Consider the following 20,121-nt stretch of genomic DNA (forward strand, 5'->3'; position numbering starts at 1 on the left):
ACACATAGATTGGTTGCCTCCTCCCTGGACATCTGAACAAGGTCCATGCCCTTGACTGGAATCGAACCTGGGATCCTTTAGTCTGCGGACCGATGCTCTTTCTACTGAGCCTAACCATCCAGGACAATACTGTTTTTGACTTCTTCTCCACTTATATACCTCCACTGCTGTAATTACTTGTCTTCCTTTAGTCTCTCCCATTTGACTGTGAGTCAATACGAATACATAAGGGAACAAGTAAATGGATGAAGACCTAATGCAAAGACAGAACTCCACCAGGGGCTAGCTACCTGGATTATTTCATGCACAATAGCTTTCTTTCATGCCCAGTAACTTCCTTAGATCTCAAAGGCTGGCAAGGAAGTGGATTCAGGCCACATCCTGGGAACCACGTCCCTGATGAGGTATTACACTGCTCGCCCTGTGGTTCAGTGGGAGATTGTTGTTAAATTCAACACAGGGGCAGGAGGTCAGGAAGAGAACAAAAGGGAAAAACTACTGAGGTTGTCCAGCAGTGTTAACGGGCAGGGTGCTAAAGGGGGAAATGCTGGCTTCCACACCTTCGGGCGGAACTATAAGCAAAGCAGTGCTTCTGTGTAAAAGCTTCTAAGGGTTAAACGTTTTCCTAAAAATAAGCATTTATCAAGACAGAGAGCAATATCCTCATTTTACAAACAAAGGGCTAGAATCCTTGGCTCTTAACTGAGCAGCCAGGTGGCAGGAGAGCCAGCCCTCAGATGGCTATCGGGAGCTCTTCGGTGCCAGGTGCTCCCTGATTCCCAATATCCGGGGTGTAATCCATAACAGGAACTAATCGAACATTTCATCCACTCAACACACATTCATTGAGAGCCTTTTGTGCCCGACACTGTTCTAAACAGTAAAGAAACACAATCAGTAAAACAGAAATAAACTTCCTGTCTTTTGGGGCGCTCACATGCTAGTTGCAGGAGGCAATGTTCAAACTCAATAACTTTGGTGGGGTCTCCCTGAGAAAATGACCTTTGGACAAAAACTTGGGAGATGAAAAAACAAGCCACGCAGGTATCCAGGCCCTGCGGTGGGAGGGTGTCAGGTGTGGTTGGGAACCCCCATGGAGGCCAGTGTTGAACTCTCTGACGGGCCAGGAAGACAGGACGAAGCAAGTCAGAAAGGAAACAGATCAGCTGTGTTAGGTTCTGTACAGGCCGTACGATCTCTGGCTTTTTCCCTGATACAAAGCAGCCCCAAGAGAGGAAGGGGAGGGGAAAAAGAGAGAATAAATATTTACTGGCCGCCTCCTGTGTGCACGGCACCTTACATACATCATCCCATAGGCTCCTCAAGATCTGGGCAGGAATTGTGTTATCTGTGGTTTTCAAAGGAGGAGAGCAAGGCTCAGGGAGGTGTGCCACAAGCTTGTGCTCAGTGGGGCTGGCGTCTGCTAGTGGTTCTGTCAGATTTCGCCACCCCAATGCTGACATCTCATTTACTCCCCCTCCACACAGGACCAACTCTCCCGGCTGGCTGTGGACCTCGTTCTCTGCTTAGGCATCAAAGAGTCACTGGCCCACAGCTGGCAGTCAGCATGGGTGCAACCTCAGTGCGAAAACTGGGAGGGAGGGATTTTGGCCACAGGGATTCCTGATGTACGCACAGGAGTAGCACCAGTGTGAGCAAAAAGGCGTCTTTAGGCTCAGCTCTCTGTCCCATGCCTCTTCTGCATGCTGCTGTGTGATTTCCCCACAAAAAAATCTGAACGAGCCGTATTCTATGCTTCAAACACTTCAGCAACTTCCCACTGCCTCTAAGGCTCAGCGCCCTTACCGTGGCCTGTGGGACTCAACATGAACTGGGGCTGCTTTGTCCCCCATCGCCTCTCCTTAGGCCCAGCCACTGGGCTTTGTCAGCTCCTTTGGCAGCTAGGCCCCCCCTTCCACCTGAAATGCCTTTGTTGAGCTAATGCCTCTTGAATCTCAAGTTAGAGGCCACTTATTGTGCAAAAGCCTTCCCTTACCTCTCAAGGCCAGGTTGGGTGTCCCTCCTGTGTGCTCCTTAGCACTGACTTCCTCAGTGAGGGTGCCTCACGCTGCTTCAAACCCCCATCTATGCCTGTTTGCCCCTCACAAGTTTATGAGCAAGGCCTGGGCCTCTGAGTGCTTGCTGTCTTCAGCACCTGGCCCCATGCCTTGTTCCCACTGGGCATTCAAGTATTTAACACATGAACACAAGTCCCCTTAACAATAAAAAATTAAAAAAAAGCTGAAACCGGTTAGGCTCAGTGGATAGAGCGTCAGCCTGCAGACTGAGGGGTCCCAGGTTCGATTCCGGCCAAGGGCATGTACCGTGGTTGCACGGTAATGGGTGTGCAGGAGGCAGCTTATCGGTGTTTCTCTCATCGATGTTTCTAACTCTCTATCCCTCTCTCTTCCTCTCTGTAAAAAATCAATAAAAATATATTTAAAAAACAAACAAACAAACAAAAAACACCAGGTCCACATTATGCATCAAGTTCCAGCTCCAGGTCCTTTGTGTGACAGTGTGGTCTCAGTTTTCTCCCCCAGAAAATGGGTATATTCACTCCTACTTCCCCCTCCTCATTACTGTGAAGCTCTGGGGAGAAGCCAGGGCACCAACAAGGACAAATGAGGGATGAGCAGCAGTTGGAGCAGCAGCACAAAAGGGAAATTTGAAGGTTCCAAATGCACACTGTGCTTATTTGGGTTTCCATGCGTCAGCCCTGCCACACCACGTCCATAAAAGGCAATACTCTTCCCCCAGTCCACCATGCAGAAGTGAACCCGGAGAAAGAAACCAAGGCCCCAGGCCATTGGCACTTGCTTCTGATGGCAGCAGAGAGAAGAGCGAGGCTTATAGCGCCAATCCCACTCACTCTGCCTGACCAAACCCAGGATAAAACCTGAGGAGCCAATGCATGCGCTCCCCCACTCACCCCACTGCCAGGAGGCCAGATGGCACCCTCTCCGCTCCCAGACGGCTGCTGTGGTGCCAAAGCCTCAGACCCAACGAAGGGGGAGGAAAACGTGGGTAAGCAGTGACTCTCACATGATGAGGTTTTCAGAAGCGAAGCAAACTGTTCTGACAGCCCCGTGACATCAAGAATGAAGGTTTGAGAGAAAAATCTGGGAGGCGGCAGGAGAGCAGGAGCAAATACGTCTGAGTTGGGATGGGATGTGGAGAAGGGCACTGCACTCATACGGTCTGATCCATGAAGAGGCTCACGCCCAGCAGTGGCAAAGCATCACACCCAAAGCCAGATGCTCTGGAATCTTCCCAGATCCCAGAGGCATCAAAGGATCCGTGGAATAACCCACAGATGGTTCGGGAAAAGCCTTGGAAGGCACGAGCAGAGTGAGATGATCAGAGGACCTTTGCTCACCCCTTCCCTGCCTCATACTGAGCTGGTGGGCAGCAGACCACCAGGCCACACTGCCCGGGCATCTGTGCCCGGAGTGGCAGGTTCCCCTCTACTTCTCAAGCTCTGTTTGCACATGGTTGAACTTGCCTGTAATTTGCACCCTTTGCCTCCGGTCTGCCCTGGCAGCCGCAGCTCACGCTCCCTTTCACACAATAATTTAAAAGGAAGGAGGCTTCCATGCTGTCCGAGCCTCCTTTGTGAGGGTTAAGATGAACTTCCTCTTTCCCTCAGCTGTTCCTCACATGATGCTTCACGAGACCCTCATGATCTTGGTCATTTTTCTCTGGACTGAAAACTGAGCAGGTGGTGCTTCACACGCGTAATCCCACTGACTCCCCCTGACCACACCGTGCAGCCCACCCCGGGATCGAGGAGTGAAATAACTTGTCTGCAGTTGCTCAACCAGAGCAGGATTCCAACGCAGGGCTGTAAGCTCTAATGCCACCGGTTTTAATCTGCACTACATCGCCACCCCCCTTATCCTCAGAGAACTCCCAGGGTTAGAGACAAAGATGAGATGAGAATCAGGTTTCTGGTGCCCAGGCTGGTTCTTTCCCCCTGCTGTTCCTCCTTCTGTTCCTTCTTTCTTTTGCCATCTCCTATGGGCACCATGCCTGGGCCTCAACGCCAGGCATGCTCTGCCACGCACAACTTGTTAGGAATAGGAAAATGACTGGGCCTTTGTGTTTGTTTTATGGACAGACCTGGGGGGGAGGGGGGAGGAGGGAAGGATAAGCATGGGATAGACAAAAAATGGGGTGCCTGTGTCAACATGCGCCCTGGGAGCGATCCCTGGAACCAGAAACTATTACTAAGGAAAACGCTTTTATATGTTTACATTCAATCAGAATGTTTTGTTGTATGCTTATCTGGAAATGGGTTCTGTAAGTGGCAAACTTTGTCCACAGCACTGTCAGAAAACAATGTTGTATGAATATTTTCTTGTTTCTGCATGCTCGGGGCTTCTATCACTCTGTTAAAAACCATATAGCCCTGCCCGGGTAGCTCAGCTGATTAGTGTTGTCCCGATACACCAAGGTTGCAGGATCAGTCTCCAATCAGAGCACATACAAGAATCAACCAATGAAAACACAAATAAGTGGAACAACAAATCAATGTCTCTCTCCCTCTCTCTCTCTCTCTCTCTCTCTCTCTCTCTCTCTCTCTCTCTCTCTCTCTCTCTCTCTCTCTTTTCCTCCTTCGCTCTCAAAATCAATTTTAAAAAAAGAAAAAAGAAAAAACATGCACATGCACATTACTCAACCTAATATGTTACTTAGCTTAGTGGAGAAAGAATAGTGCATTGTCTAGTGACTGGTTTAAAGTAGTTCTCTTTCTCTCTCTCTCTCACACACACACACACACATACACACACAAAACAACAACAGTGAGTTGAGTGAAGAAATAAAACAAACTGAACCTATGAAGAAAAGAATAAATGAAAGAATATAGGTGGAATAGGAAAGAAAAAGTTTGTTATCCACTGTTTCATTTTATTTTTTGATTGAGAAACAACTAAACTATCAAAACTGATAGGCAACATCAAGAAACAAAGCTTTCATATTTGTGAGGATTCTTCTGAAGGCGGTTTTTCTAATACATTCCACTCCTCTAGCCCAGGCTGAGGCGGCTCATGGCTAATGCTTCCCATAGACTGACTTGGTGATCCCAAACTAAGTACAGGGACAAGACTGCTTATATGTGAGAACTCCCCCTTCCCCTCAATCTCATTGATAATTCAAACCTAATGATAATGTCCTTAGAGCAGTGATTTTCAACCCTTTTCATCTCATGGCATATACAAACTAATTATCAAAATTCTGTGACATACCAAAAAGTATATTTATTTGCCAATCTGACAAAAAAAGAATAGGTATAATTTTGATTCATTCACACCAGACTGCCATTGTTAGATGTCATTTTTTTTTTTTTATGTGACAATCTAAGGGAAAAGAGGTCAGTGCCCCTGACTAAATAGTCAGGTATTGCATCTTTTAAAAATTCTTGCAACATGGTGTGGCCAGGCCCGGAGCAGCGGCTGCCAGGCTAGGAGCGGCCAGGCCTGGAGCAGCCGAGTCTGGTGTGGCCAGGCCCGGAGCAGCGGCTGCCAGGCTGGGAGCAGCCAGGCCCGGAGTAGCAGCTGCCAGGCTGGGAGCGGCCAGGCCCGGAGCAGCTGGGTCTGGTGCGGCCAGGCCCAGAGCAGCAGCTGCCAGGCTGGGAGCGGCCAAGCCCGGAGCAGCGGCTGCCAGGCTGGGAGCAGCCAGGCCTGGAGCAGCCGGGTCGGGTGCGGCCAGGCCCGGAGCAGCAGCAGCCACGTCCAGAGCAACTAGGTCAGGAGCAGCAGTGACCAGACCCGGAGCAGCTGGTTGTGGAACGAACCAGAGCAACAGAGGCCAGTCCTGGAGCAGCCAGGCCCGGAACAGCTCGCTCCTCGCCTGCCCCTGCCCCAAGGCTGCCTCTCAGAGATGGCTGGAAACTTTTGTGGGAACTTGAGGGTCTGCTGAATCAAGTGATGAAGGCTTAGATCTGGATGTGTTGAGTTAGTATAGCGCTGGGGTGTTGATCTGTGAGTGCCTTGGGTGGGGCCTGGATGAGGCTGGTTGACCTATTTGGAAATGTCTTTTGTGTGAACTATATCATTGGGCATGTGGAGGTATTATTGAAATGAGAAAATGCTAAGTAACTGATTTACTATCTGAAAAGGGATTTACTATCGGGGAAAGGGAGGGAGGAAGAGACTGAATATAAACTGTGCACCTATGGATGAGGACAATGGGGGATGGGGAGGGGGCGGAGGATGGGGTGGGAACCTGGTGGAGGGGGGAAGAAATGAGGAACCTTTGTAATAATATGAACAATAAAGATTGATTTAAAATTAAAAAAAAAATAAATAAAAATAAATAAAAATTTTTGCAACATACTGGTTGAAAATTGCTGCCTGAGATTTCTGAAAAGTTCATTTTTTTTTGCCATTCTTAAGGCTCAACTTTAGAATATGGTATCCATGGGAATCAAATATTTCAATCAAGCCCCAACCAAGGGCAAGATAATAGGCCATTTGAGGAAGATGGTATTTTTCACAACCAACCCTCAGACCAGTACTATGTTAAGTACTGGGAGAGGAAGCATGCACCAAGAGTTGGAGGCAGAGGGATTTAAGAAAGGGAGAAAACACAGTGAGCCTGGAAGGCTAAAGCAGAGATGCAAGTGGGCATTCTGGCCAAGAGCAATGGGCTATGAAACCACAAAGATGCTCAAAAAGAAGGCTAATAACTGAAGTACAAGCTATGAATGGGGAAACAGTACCTGGGTCTAAACTCAAGGGGCATAAAATGCCAAGAGGGGACATTTGAACCTAAATTTCACACATTTTCTAATCTCTATAAAATCTACCCTTTTTATCTATATTTTCTTAGTTTTTATCCAAAAGATAAAAACAAGAAAGAAAGAAAGAAAGAAAGAAAGAAAGAAAGAAAGAAAGAAAGAAAGAAAGAAAGAAAGAAAGAAAGAAAGAAAGAAAGAAAGAAAGAAGAAAGAGAGAAAGAAAGGAAGGAAAGAAAGGAAGGAAAGGAAGGAAAGAAAGAAAGGAAAGGAAGAAAAGAAGGAAGGAAGGAAGGAAGGAAGGAAGGAAGGAAGGAAGGAAGGAAGGAAGGAAGGAAGGAAGGAAGGTAGGTGCTAGGATAACAAGCAGCTGAAAATTGACTCTAAACTTCCCACCTGGGCTGAAAACTCAAATCACTTCTAAAAGAAGATGACCGTCTACAGAAGGGATGGCATAGCTCTGGCCGCATATCAAGAAGGAGCTTTAAGACACAGTAGAACAAGGTTCTTCTGCCATTGCTGGAGCTGCCGTAAAAGCCACTCTATGCATGGGCTCCTTACTGGTGTCCCAGCTTGGGGAGCCCCACGAGCCTCGCCTAAGTTCACAGAGTCTGAGAGAGACCTCCTCTGCTCTCGGCAACATCCTCCACAGTCCCAGATTGCAATTCTGGAAGAGGGTCAGTTGTGTGCCCCGAAGTTCTGATGAGGAAAGGAGTTAGATGCTGGGAAGGAGGGCAGGTGTGAAACCGCCCGAGAAGTCCTACAAAGCAGAAGAGCAGAGTGCCATAAAACTTTTAACAGGGGCGGGGAGGAGAGGGGACAATCAATGTAGTCCCCAGGGCCAGGAAGGGCTTCCTAGAAGGGATGGGATCTCTGTATACTGTATACTCTATAGTGCTACCTAAATTGGGAGTTCCGCCACTTTAATTGTATCATTTCTGCTTGGATCCAACTCTGGCGGATGAGCAGCAGATTCTCAGACGCCGATTGCTCAAGACCTTGGGCATCAGACCCTCAAGGCTGAGACCTAGGAATTTTCATTTGCTAAAATGATGCAACTGTTTGGCCAGGTTTGGGAATCACAGCTACCAAGGATTCCAACAGGTCAGAAATGGCTGCTGACTGGTGAAAGGGCAAGCCATTTGTCAAGTGAAGCATATTCATGTGTATGCCATTTGCTTTCCAGCTGTGACAAGAGCCAACACAAAAATGAAGTAATAGCTGAATCAGAGTCATAACTAGTTCTTTGTGCAGATGAGGCAGCTGAGATGCGGAGGGGTTGGAGCAGTGGTCGGCAAACTCATTAGTCAACAGAGCCAAATATTAACAGGACGATTGAAATTTCTTTTGAGAGCCACATTTTTTAAACTTAAAACTTCTTCTAATGCCATGTCTTCAAAATAGACTCGCCCAGGCCATGGTATTTTGTGGAAGAGCCACCACACTCAAGGGGCCAAAGAGCCGACCATGGGGTTAGACCAAAGGCCTAAGGTCACACAACTACTACCGAATGTGAAAGCTGGGACACTCAGAAGAAACCACCTTTATCTCTTGGGACATATACCATGTCAACCTAAATAAGGATTTGCAAATGAGCTAATCAATGCGTTGGGCTGCATTTCCCAGTACCCCTGAAACCAGCACACTGACAACAGCAGGCATTACAGATGAATTCTAGATTTAGTGATTTTCCAGGTTTCAAATTCAGAGGGAAAGAGGGGAGGAACCAACGGACTTATTAACCAGGCTGGTATTAAACCTAGGATCATAAAGTTAACTGAAGTGTGGCTAGCTCCAACTCAGACTTTACAAGGACCGCATAAAGCCTCACTTTGGATGCAGTCCTGTACATTCCTATCCGGCCTAGGAGTGAGGGACTCTCTCCAAATGTACTACCTCAGAGGTTCCCAAGCCTCACTACATTTGAATCACCTGAAAAGCTTTTTAAATGGTCTCTTCACCCTCCACCTCCCTGCAGCTATTCTGATGTAACTGGTCTGGGGTTAGACTCCACCTGGGATATTTTTTTTTAACTGCCTATTGCAACGTGCAGCAGGCATTGAGATCACTGAACCAAAGGTCCTCTCCTCCTCAGGGCCCCTGCTTGAATCAAGGACCTAGGTGTGAGCCAAGCAGAATACAAGGACTCAGAATAAGAAGGCAGGGTTTTATCAGCATAGCACCCACACCTGAGGCACCCTGAAGCCTCAGGGAAGCGAGGCACCTCGGGCACAAAATTTAAGGAGACACCCACTTTCAGGGTGCCCATGTGCAGTGTCAGGCTTGCATGTCCTTGTCTCCACAGATTTTGTGCCCAGGGCACTTCCCTTGCCTCACCCTAGTCCCTGACATGCTCAAATCCCTTTGGCCAGGCCATTAATTATCCCAAAGAGACATCAAAATGCTACCCTGGGCAAGTTCCTCCTTGCTCCTCTCCATCCTCTAAAGCAGGGCTGGGGAACCATTTGTCCACCAAGGGCCATTTGGATATTTATAACATCATTTGGGGGCCACACAGAATGATCAACTTAAAAATCAGCCTGCTGTATTTGCTCAAACATCTAATTAACTCACCCCTAATGCCTTGGCAGATAAAGGATTTCTTCGGTCTTCCACAGCCCTTGGGACGGACATTCCCCACCTCTGCTCTAAGGAGACACATTTTGAAACAGACATAGGTGCCTACAACATCCATGCTCTATACCCCAGACATAAGAGCGAGATCACAGAGAGGAACACACTATTTCTGGAGTCAACAATTGGAAGGGATTCACCTTTTACTAGTTCTTGGGCAGCTCCTCTAAGGCAGTGGCCAGCAAACTGTGGCTCTCGAGCCACATGCAGCTCTTTGGCCCCTTGAGTTTTTTTTGCAAAGGCCAGCTTAGGAGTACCCTAATTAAGTTAATAACAATGTACCTACCTATATAGTTTAAGTTAAAAAAATTTGGCTCTCAAAAGAAATTTCAATTGTTTTACTGTTGATATTTGGCTCTGTTGACTAATGAGTTTGCCAACCACTGTCCTAAGGACACTGGTTTGTTTCTTGGTCCCTACCATGTGGGATGCACGTCACAGGGTTACTGTGAGCATGACGCTAAATGTAAATAAAATGGGGTGGGACACAGATGTGCTCCTAAACCCCTGGGGACAGTGCATCTCCTCCATCACTAACTTCATCACCTCCCCACACTGCCTGCAGGCTGGAGTGTTGCTGCTGCTGCTTCGCCTGTTCTCTTCATGACACAGTCTCCCACCTCCTAACCTTCCGCCCCACTGTAAGGAGTCCAGTTCTTGGTTTCCGCAAGCACCTCTCTATCCTTCCCACCAGGCCTTTGAGGAGATCCAAACAATATTCTAAATTTGGGGGTGGTGGTTTAGCAGTAAAGAGGTTGGATGGGAGGATATAATTTTTAAGTTACCAGGAATTCTTCTAAATCTTCTCAGTTTTAGAAAAGCAAAAGTCAGGTGTTTGACATCTTGGTTCAACATTTATAGCCCACATCCAATTCTGCTTCCTTGATGATGGGCAGAGAAGTGCCTTGGCATCCCTGTGTTCCCAGCCCCTGGCATGATGCCTGGCATACAGCCAGGGCCTTGTTTATTGAATAAAAGAAAGAAAAACCTACATTAGAGGGGAAAGGAAGATAATTCAACAGCACAGAGGGAATGAAAGGTTACAAGAGTGGGACTAAAACAGTTTGGCAAGTTATCTTCCATGGAGATATTGTATTGATATTTGTTAATTCTCTGTGGTAGGCAGAAAAATGGTTGTCCGAAGATGCTTGCATCCTGATTCCTGAACCTTTTGAATATGGTACTACATGGTAAAAGGGACTTTACAAATGTGATTAATCTTGGGATGGGTTTGCACAGCAAAGGAAACCATCAACAAAATGAAAAGACAACCCATTGAATGAGAGAACCTATTTGCCAATGATACATTTGGTAAAGGGGTTAATATACAAAATTTATAAAGAACTTACAAAACTCAACACCAATAAAAACAAACAATCCAATTAAAAATTGGGCAAAGGACCTGAAAAGACATTTCTCCAAAGGGGGCATACAGATGGCCAATAGAAATATAAAAAGATGCTCAGCATCAGTAATCATCAGAGAGATGCAAATTAAAACCACAATGAGGTGTCACCTCACACATCAGAATGGCTATCATTGGAAAATCAGCAAACAAGTGTTGGGAAGGATGTGGAGAAAAGGGAAACCTCATGCACTGTTGGTGTGAATGCAGACTGGTGCAGCCACTGTGGAAAGCAGTATAGAGTTTCCTCAAAAAATTAAAAATGGACTGCCTTATGACCCAGTGATTCCACTTCTTGAAATATAGCCAAAGAAACCTAAAACACTATTTTGTAAGAATATATGTATCCCTATGCTCATTGCAGTGTGATTTATAATTGCCAAGATTTAGAAGCAGCCCAAATGCCCCCAGTAGATGAGAAGATAAAAAAGCTCACCGAGGCTGGTTTGGCTCAGTGGATAGAGCATTGGCCTGTGGACTGAAAGGTCCCAGGTTCGATTCCAGTCAAGGGCATGTACCTTAGTTGCGGGCACATCCCCAGTGTGAAGTGTGCAAGGAGGCAGCTGATCGATGATTCTCTCTCATCGATGTTTCTAACTTTCTATCCCTCTCTCTTCCTCTCTGTAAAAAATCAATAATCTATCTATCTATCTATCTATCTATCTATCTATCTATAGCTGTGGTACATTTACGCAATGGAATGGAATACTACTGGGCCATAAAAGGGCAGGAAATCTTACCTTTTGTGACAGCATAGATAGACTTGGAGAGCATTATGTTAAGTGAAATAAGCCAGCGAGAGAATGACAAGTTCTATAAGATTTTACTCACATGTGGAATCTAATGAACAAAAAAAAAACAGAAACAGACTCATAGATACAGAAAACAGACTGACAGCTGTCAGAAGGAGAGGAGGGAAGTTGGGAGGCTGGGTAAAAAAAGTGAAGGAATTAAGAAAAAAACAAAAAATACAACCTCATAGACAATAGTATGGTGATTGCAAGAGAGAAAGGGGGTGGAGGAGGTAGAAGAGAGTAAAGAGGGGATAAATGGTGATGGAAAGAGTCTTGGCAATATACAGATGATATATTATAGAATCGTACATCTGAAACCTATATAATTTTATTAACTAATTGAATTAGATATAAAAAAAGAATCCTGTGATGGAGAGATTATCCTGGGTTGTCTAGGTAGATACAATGTAATTAGAAGGTCCTTATAAGAAGGATGGTCAGGAGGAGAGAGGAAAGATGTGAGGATGAGTGCAATTGTAGTGATATGCTTTGGAGATGGAGGAAGGGGCCATAAGCCAAGGAATGCAGGCAGCCTCTAATGGCTGGGAAAGGCAAGGGAACAGATTCCCCCCGAGAGTCTCCAGCAGAGCTCAGTTCTGCCAGCTCCTTGATTTTAAGAACCATTGATTTTAAGACTCTGACCACCAGAACTGTAAAATAATAAATTTGTGTTGTTTCAAGTCACTAAGTTTGCATTCATTTGTTGCAGCAATAAAAGGAAGCCGGTGTGCAGCCTGAGGACAGATTATGTGCCTATTCATCTCTGACGCCCCAGCTTGTTGCCTGGAGCTCTGTTGAGGAAACATATCCTCATAAGCAACAGGGAGGAGGAAGCTTTTCTCTCCTTGCCCCACAGCCAATCAGCTGCCAGATTCAGTGGACTGAACTTCTGCAATCTCCCTCCAATTCAACCCTTTCTCTCCTTTTCTACCATTCATTTAGTAAATGTTACTGAACACAGCATTTTAATTCCTGGGCCTCCCCCATTTCTCTCTATTATACACAATTCAGGTAGATTTATACTCCAAAGCCCCACTTTAATATGCCACACTCTCACTTAAAAACCTTCCCTAGCTCTCCCCTAATGGCAGAGTAAGTCCAAATTCCTTATTCTAGTATTGACATCCTACTGGTTCCAAGCTTCCTATTCAACATTCCTACCTCATGAGCTCCAGCCAAACCACTTAATATCACCTCTGTGCTCTCCTTGCCAGGCCTTTGTTCTTGCTGTTCTCTCCACCTAGAATGTCTTTCCCTTATATATCACACACCCAAACCTTACCCACCATTCAAATCCCAGCTTAAAAGACACCTCCTCCACGAACTGCTTCTGCAGCCCCTCTTTCCCCTTATAAACACTCCTTCCACAAGCTGGCAATGGCTACTTCCTTCACTGAGCCTTCAGAGCACTTACCTGTACACTGTCGTGTGAAATAGGAAAGAGCACAAGCCCCAGAGTCAGAGAGACCCAGGTACAATGGCACCCTCTTATGCTAGTTGCTTAGTTTCCCTGAGCCTCGGGCTTCTTATCTGTAAAATGGGCATCATACCTATCTTGCCAGGTTGTTGGGAAGATTAAAGCTCATATATAGCTGCTCAACACAAAACAAGTATTCAATAATTACACAAACATCATAGTAACTTACATATTCATCAAATTCCCACTTCTAGACTCCATAAAGGAAGGATTTGTGTCCACTACATTTTAGTAATCGCCCAGTACCTGGCACGTAGCAGAGAAAAAAAACTTAAATATCGAGTAAGTCAGTGAAATGTTGGGAGCATCTCTTCAGGCTTCCTGCTCTGTATGAGCATACGGATGGCCTCCTTTTCTCCATTTCAGAGAGCAGGGAGACATACACTGGCTCTCTCTGATCATCCGTGGCAGGCAGAGTTCTTCAGATGAAAACTTTGCAAGACTCGCTCTCTTTGCTTAATGCAACTCAAAGACTACTCACCCCAGCCAACAATAAATGAGTATTGTTTTCATTAGCATAAGTTATACATTGTTATTGTAATGTCATCAGATCCTAGCTCAGAAAACAGCTGTTGTTCCCCCAGCCAGTGGAACAAAGTTCCCTTTCACTCCATCTGTTTAGAATCCCGGGCTGGAGATGCTCCTACATTCCTTGGCTGGATACGCAACAGAATTACCTTCCTTTAAAGGCATTCCTTACCCCACTTCACGCCAAAGCAGAATCATGGCCCTTTCTCCCCTCCCTCTCGTTGGCATCACCGTGAAATTTAAAATCAAGATCTGGTTTGAAATCCAGTCGTTCACTTACTAGCTTGGTGACCATGAATGTAGCGCTTACCTGAGCCTCAGTTTCCTCGTTTCTAAAATTGGGACTAACCCCTGCCCACCTCCCTGGCTGAATCACTGCAGGGTGTCAATGAGACCATGTACGGAAAGACATTTTATAAACTGCAAGATGATCTATTATACTTATACAATTATATTCATCCATTCGTCTTCTAACACAGCATGAGCTCCAGGCTGACATCCATAGACTGGCTAAGAGAAGGGGTTCATGTGCATTCTAAAAGAAAAGAAGTGTGCTTTCAATTTGCCTGCCTTCATATAAACCCACAAACACAATAGAAAGTAGTGTTGTCATTGCAGGTGACGAATAACCACAGGCATCATGGCAGACCCTTCATATACATGACAACATGAATCATCAGAATCCAATTGTTGCCCTAACCGGGCTCAGTGCTTAGAGCGTCGGCCTGCGGACTGAAGGGTCCCAGGTTCGATTCTGGTCAAGGGCATGTTCCTTAGTTGCAGGCACATCCCCAGTAGGGGGTGTGCAGGAGGCAGCTGAACGATGTTTCTCTCTCATGGGTGTTTCTAATTCTCTATTCCTCGCCCTTCCTCTTTGTAAAAATCAATAGAATATATTTTTAAAAAGAAAATAAGAATCCAACTGTCGTTGTCACACTCCAGAAAGACCTTGGGATGAGAAATGACCAACCACACCTAAGATAGCTCTTAACATTCCTTAGCAATTAACATGAAAAAGGGCAACAACCATCTCACACCCCCATGTATCGATAGTTGTCTCCAAACTCAGGTTCCCTTACTGATTGCCCAAGCCAGGCTGACTCGGGATTCAGCACAATGCCTCACAGAAGGGTGAAGGTCCTGATGAGCAAGTCTCATAAAAAAAAAAAAAAAAAAAAAAAAAAAAAAAAAAAAAAAAAAAAAAAAAAAATTCAGCTGGTCTTTTGGAGAAAAATAGCTGGAGCTGACCTTAGGAATTCCACTAATTCCCCCTACCACAGAGCCTAAAAATAGCCAAAGAGCATTTCTAACTAGCAATGACCTTTCCTTTAAAGGGAATAATATGCAAAAAGGCATGCGAGGGTCATTAGCCAGAACCCTGCAGTCCCCATGATAAATCCTCGTCTGAACATTCCTATGAGAATCTGCCTTCACAAGGTCAACACTAAATTTCACCGTGAAGGCTCCCCCTGCCCCACTCCCCAGGCACCACTGAGTCTGTATAGAGACGTACACTATCAGCCACTAACTGCTCATGAGACCTTGAGGAAGCCACTTCCCTTTCCTTGGCCTCAGTTTCCCAAATCTGTAAAATGAAGTGCTACACTCTGACCCCTAGGGTCTCCTAGTATGAGACTCCCTGGGAGGCACATTCAATGGCTCCTCGTTGCCTTCATGGTAAAATCCAAACTCAGTGTTATTCAGGCCTCTCCCAATCTGCCCGGCCTTCCTCTCCATTTCACCCTACACCATACCTAAGGTTCCTTTGACACCTTTGTGCCTTTGGAACATGCAGCTCCCTCTGCCTGTCATGCCCTTTCCCAGCTTCTTAATTCCTATTCATTTTTCTTTTTTTTAATATATTTTATTGATTTTCCACAGAGAGGAAGGGAGAGGGATAGAGAGCTAGAAATGTTGATGAGAGAGAAACATCGACCAGCTGCCTCCTGCACACCCCCTACTGGTGATGTGCCCACAACCAATGTACATGCCCTTGACCAAAATCGAACCCAGGACCCTTCAGTCCACAGACCGATGCTGTATCCACTGAGCCAGACCGATTTCGGCCCTATTCGTTTTTCAAGACACAGGCCAGGTGTCACCACTTCTGGCCAGACGAATCCAGCCCCTTCCTCACACGTTGGGTTAGAATTGTCCCCTCTGTGGTCTCACGGGACTCTGCATTCTATAGCGACAGTCTGTTTGCTTAGCTGTCTCCCTTACAAGCCGGGGTGCTCCTTGAAGGTAGAGCCCCCCTCCCCCATCTCCCCTGTACTCCCAGTATCAGACCCTGAGCCCAGCATTCAGTGTTTGTTGACACAGAACTAGATCCCACCGGAGAACCAGATGCATTTTATAGTGCTATTCTGAAAGACCTGAGATTACTTTTTTTTTTTTTTTAAGGGATACTTTCTCTATTCAAACAGTGAGAAAGAAAACAATCTCCAAGCCTTTACCTTATTAGGGGAAATATATATAGCTATTCAGGATTGTGACATAATCTTGTGGAGTTGAAAAATATACATTTGTCCCTGAGAAACCGCCTCTTTAAACCAACTGAACCACAGTCTTTTAAAAAGCAGATTCAAATTTAGAAATGATGTCCAAGTTGGTGGGGTTTTGGCTTTTTAAAAATAAAAATAAATTTTTTTTTTTTACTAAGAGGAAGGAAGATCTCTAAAAGGGATAAATTATACAGTAAGCTTTCTGAAAATTCTCAGGCAAGCCCTGGAACGTCATGAAAAGCAGAAAGAAAGAATGAAATCTTGTACAGAAATACAAAATGCCTTATGAACCACTAATATTGTTCAAATATATATGCAGGCATTATAAGAGGTAAAGAACTAAAAGCATCGATAGGTAGGACTTGGACTTGGAGAAGAAACAGACATCTCTCTCCAGTACCTTCTTCCATCTTTACACACATTATATCTCTACCCAAGGCAAACCAACGAAGTAGGCAGTACTGTCTGTGCTTGTCAGGTAAGGGAACTGAAGCTTATGGAGGATAAAGGACCTGCCTACACTACTGAGTTGGGACTTGAACCCAGGTCTGCCTAACCTCAAGGCATTCAACCTCCTGGCTGAGAGCTGGACATGCTTGGCTAGCCCCAAGGTTCTGTCCAGCCCACAGGAAAGCTATGGAAAAGGTACAAGGAAGGGCCAGGCACACAAGTGCCCTGAGAAGGAACCAAAGATACAAAGAGGAGCTGGGGTTTCCTGCAAACCCTCACACACCCAGAACACTAAGCCGTGCAGGAGAGAAGGTTGTGAAACTTGATGTGTAAGACAACCAGGAACAAAGGGGTTTTTATTCTTTACCTGATTCCAGCTTACCAACATATATAAACAAACTCCTAAAGTGTGGAGAGCAGGCAGAGTGGTATGCTGTTGCAGCATCAGCAAATCTGTTTTTCCTAAACCCTCATGAACACAGAATTCATGCACGGACGTGGGGAAGAGCCGCATAGTATCAGTCAATCCTTAAAACACCCTCCCAAGGCAGGCAAAATGATCATCGTCCCTTTATTAGAGTTAGTCTGTGTCCTAACTGCAAGAGCAGCTGAAGATGGGGCTTTGGCCTTGCTCTGCCACTAATGACTGAAACGCTGAGGTTCAGAGTGACCAAGCCTATAAAATGAGGCATTTAGTCTCTGATCTCTCATATCTTCCAATTGTGAGATTTTCCCCTTCTCTCATGGGCATAAAAGCCAATGATCAGAAAGAATTCCAATACCAGCAGCTAGCAGCTAGCTAAGCAAGTTTGCTAAGTGAGAAGGAGATGTAAAGGAAAGCTATGAGTGGGGGGTGGGGGGTGGAGGGGAAGGTCCTCCTGCAGCCCACTATTAAATGTCTTTTTAGAAACTAAACATTTTTTCATAAGCTATAGCTAAGCTGAAGGAGAGAATAATAGGAAAATGGGATATAAAAAATGCCAAAAGTCTCCTTCTCTTCTTCCCTCCCTCCCTCCCTCCCTCCCTCCCTCCCTCCCTCCCTCCCTCCCTCCCTCCCTCCCTCCCTTCCTTCCTTCCTTCCTTCCTTCCTTCCTTCCTTCCTTCCTTCCTTCCTTCCTTCCTTCTTTTCTTACTGAGAGTGTCCTTTGGGCTGGAGTAGGCACAATGGACCCAACTACCGTATTTTCCGGTGTATAAGACGACCCCCTAATTTTACAGTTAAAACATAGGTTTAGGCCTATATTTGCTGTATAAGACTACCCCCTCTTCAAAGACTTACTTTGCCATCAAGATCTGCAGGTAATTTTTGTGCAGTTTTGGTCTTTTGCCCCTGATTTTTGGTTGATTTTTTTTCATTTCAAAGGTCGTCTTATACGCCGGAAAATACGGGTATCCAGTAGTAAGAACTGATTCCTGCAGAGATTTTGTCTCCCAGCAATCACAACTCCCAATGGTACAATGGAAAGGGTTTACACTATATTCTAGCCTGGTGGTTGGCAAACTGATTAGTCAACAGAGCCAAACATCAACAGGACGATTGAAATTTCTTTTGAGAGCCAAATTTTTTAAACAACTTCTAGCGCCACTTGTTTAAGATAGACTCGCCCAGGCCATGGTATGTTGTGGAAGAGCCACATTCAAGGGGTCAAAGAGCCGCACGTGGCTGGCGTGGCTGGCGAGCCGTAGTTTGCCAATCATGGTTTTAGCCTAGGCACTCTTCTTGGAAGTAGGAATCAGTATCATCATAGTCCTCCTTTCATTGATATGAAAACTGAGGCTCTGCAGGGTCAGGGGCTTCCAAGCTGGGAAGAGAACACATTTGCAAGTGGGCGGCGGGAATGGGGTGTGTGGAGGGGGGAGAACTACAGACAGAGAAGGCGTATAGTTAAGTGTCAATGATGGGGAAGTAAAGCGATAGTGGCAAGAACTAGGAAGAGGTGGGACTTGAGTTAGGCTTTGCACATGGGCTCAGATACAGACAATTCAAACCCTGCACCCATTGAATGTAATGCAGAAGACAGCACCGTCCTGCTTCAGAGAGGGTGGAGCGCAGAAAAACAAAAGGATGTCTATGTTTATATATTATACACACAGAAGCACATTGTCTTTCATTTAAGGAGTGGACATTCTTTAGCCACTGTTAAAGAGTCAGCATCTAAGCTCTGAGTGTTTTCCTGGGGAGCAGAAAGGGGTGGCTCTGAGCCTTTTCCCTGGTGCTCACAGTGACTATTAGGGTGATGGGATATGAGGTCTGTGCCACTGACCTAAGGTGAAAACCCCGACCTTGGCACTCTCAGACAAACTGTAACTACTGAGCTAACTGGCTTTCTCTGAGTGTTCTTCCCTGTGGGTGTGACTAATCGCATGCTTCCCAGGCTGCAGGCACTGCTCCCGAGGCTCAATAATGTAATTAATGAGCAACCTGGACCCGCTGCTGAGGTAAGAAGGGAGAGGAGAAGAATGCCTGGGAAAGATTTCAAGGTGATGAGAGAGCCTCACAATTACAGGAGGGCTTAGTAAAACAGGCCTTGGCTCTGTATGTCAGACAGAATGGGATTTAAGGGAAAGAACAGGAGTCAGGGTGCCAGTGGAATAAGGCTGGAGATGCTTGAGAGGGGAGAGGGGAGACCTCAGACACACACACACACACACACACACACACACACACACGCACACGCACGCACGCACGCACGCATGCGCACACACATACGAGTGAGATTCAAGTTAAACGGCAGGCCTCTTTGAGGTAAGGAATTTAGGTGACAGGAACTCTAAGGTTTACTCTTAGCAGAATTACAGGTTTTACTTCTTACTATTGAGACTTTAGTCAACTCTCTAGAATCCTGATTCCAATTTTATTTCTTTAAGTAATCTATGTCATCAGGGGTTATGAGACAAAAATCACAGAGATAGCTCACACAATATAAGGTATAATGAGATTTAAAAATCTCCCTCCTCCCTAACCCCAAGCAACTGGTAAGCAGTGGGGATGGGGTGGAGGCAGGGACTAATTGACAATGGTACCCAGGAAGTGGTTTTGGAGTTTGGACTTGAAGCTGAAAGGGACTCTTCCCACCAGAAGGACTTTCAACCTTCTCTTCCATCACATTGGAACCTACTGCAGAGTGAATGCAATGAACAAAGAGAAACAGAGATCCTAAGCTGGAGGGAAGAACCAGTTCCGGCATCTTTTCAGCCTCCTGACCTCTTGAGAAGCTCATCAGAAGCAAACATCCACCCATGGAGACCGGAAGTCCATCCTCCAGCAAGCAGCTTGTAATAACTGAGCTTAGTGAGGAGGATCAGGATGCACACACCACACTCTGCCTATTTAAAGTATAAAATATATAGCCGAAATCGGTTTGGCTCAGTGGATAGAGCATCGGCCTGTGGACTGGAAGGTCCCGGGTTCGATTCCGGTCAAGGGCATGTACCTTGGTTGCGGGCACATCCCCTGTAGGGGGTGTGTAGAAGGCAGCTGGTCGATGTTTCTTTCTCATCGACGTTTCTAGCTCTCTATCCCTCTCCCTTCCTCTCTGTAAAAAATCAATAAAATATATATATTTTAAAAATAAAGTATAAAATATATA

At 45.7% G+C, this 20,121-nt stretch overlaps 1 protein-coding gene across 17 annotated transcripts in view; it reads right to left on the reverse strand.

The window, feature by feature from the left end:
- Positions 1-20,121, reverse strand: part of SYTL2 (synaptotagmin like 2) — a 120,021-nt gene that overhangs the window by 67,506 nt on the left and 32,394 nt on the right. Inside the window, exon 1 of one of the 17 annotated variants that reach the window (XM_045578161.1) lies at positions 8,708-8,718. The exons of the other annotated variants lie outside the window; for them this stretch is intronic. The gene's annotated coding sequence lies outside the window, so the exon portion shown is untranslated. Of the gene's footprint in view, positions 1-8,707; positions 8,719-20,121 lie in introns of those variants that run through there. 17 annotated transcript variants of the gene reach the window in all.

Source organism: Pipistrellus kuhlii, unplaced genomic scaffold (genome assembly GCF_014108245.1).
Source record: "Pipistrellus kuhlii isolate mPipKuh1 unplaced genomic scaffold, mPipKuh1.p scaffold_m20_p_9, whole genome shotgun sequence".
Taxonomy (NCBI): domain Eukaryota; kingdom Metazoa; phylum Chordata; class Mammalia; order Chiroptera; family Vespertilionidae; genus Pipistrellus; species Pipistrellus kuhlii.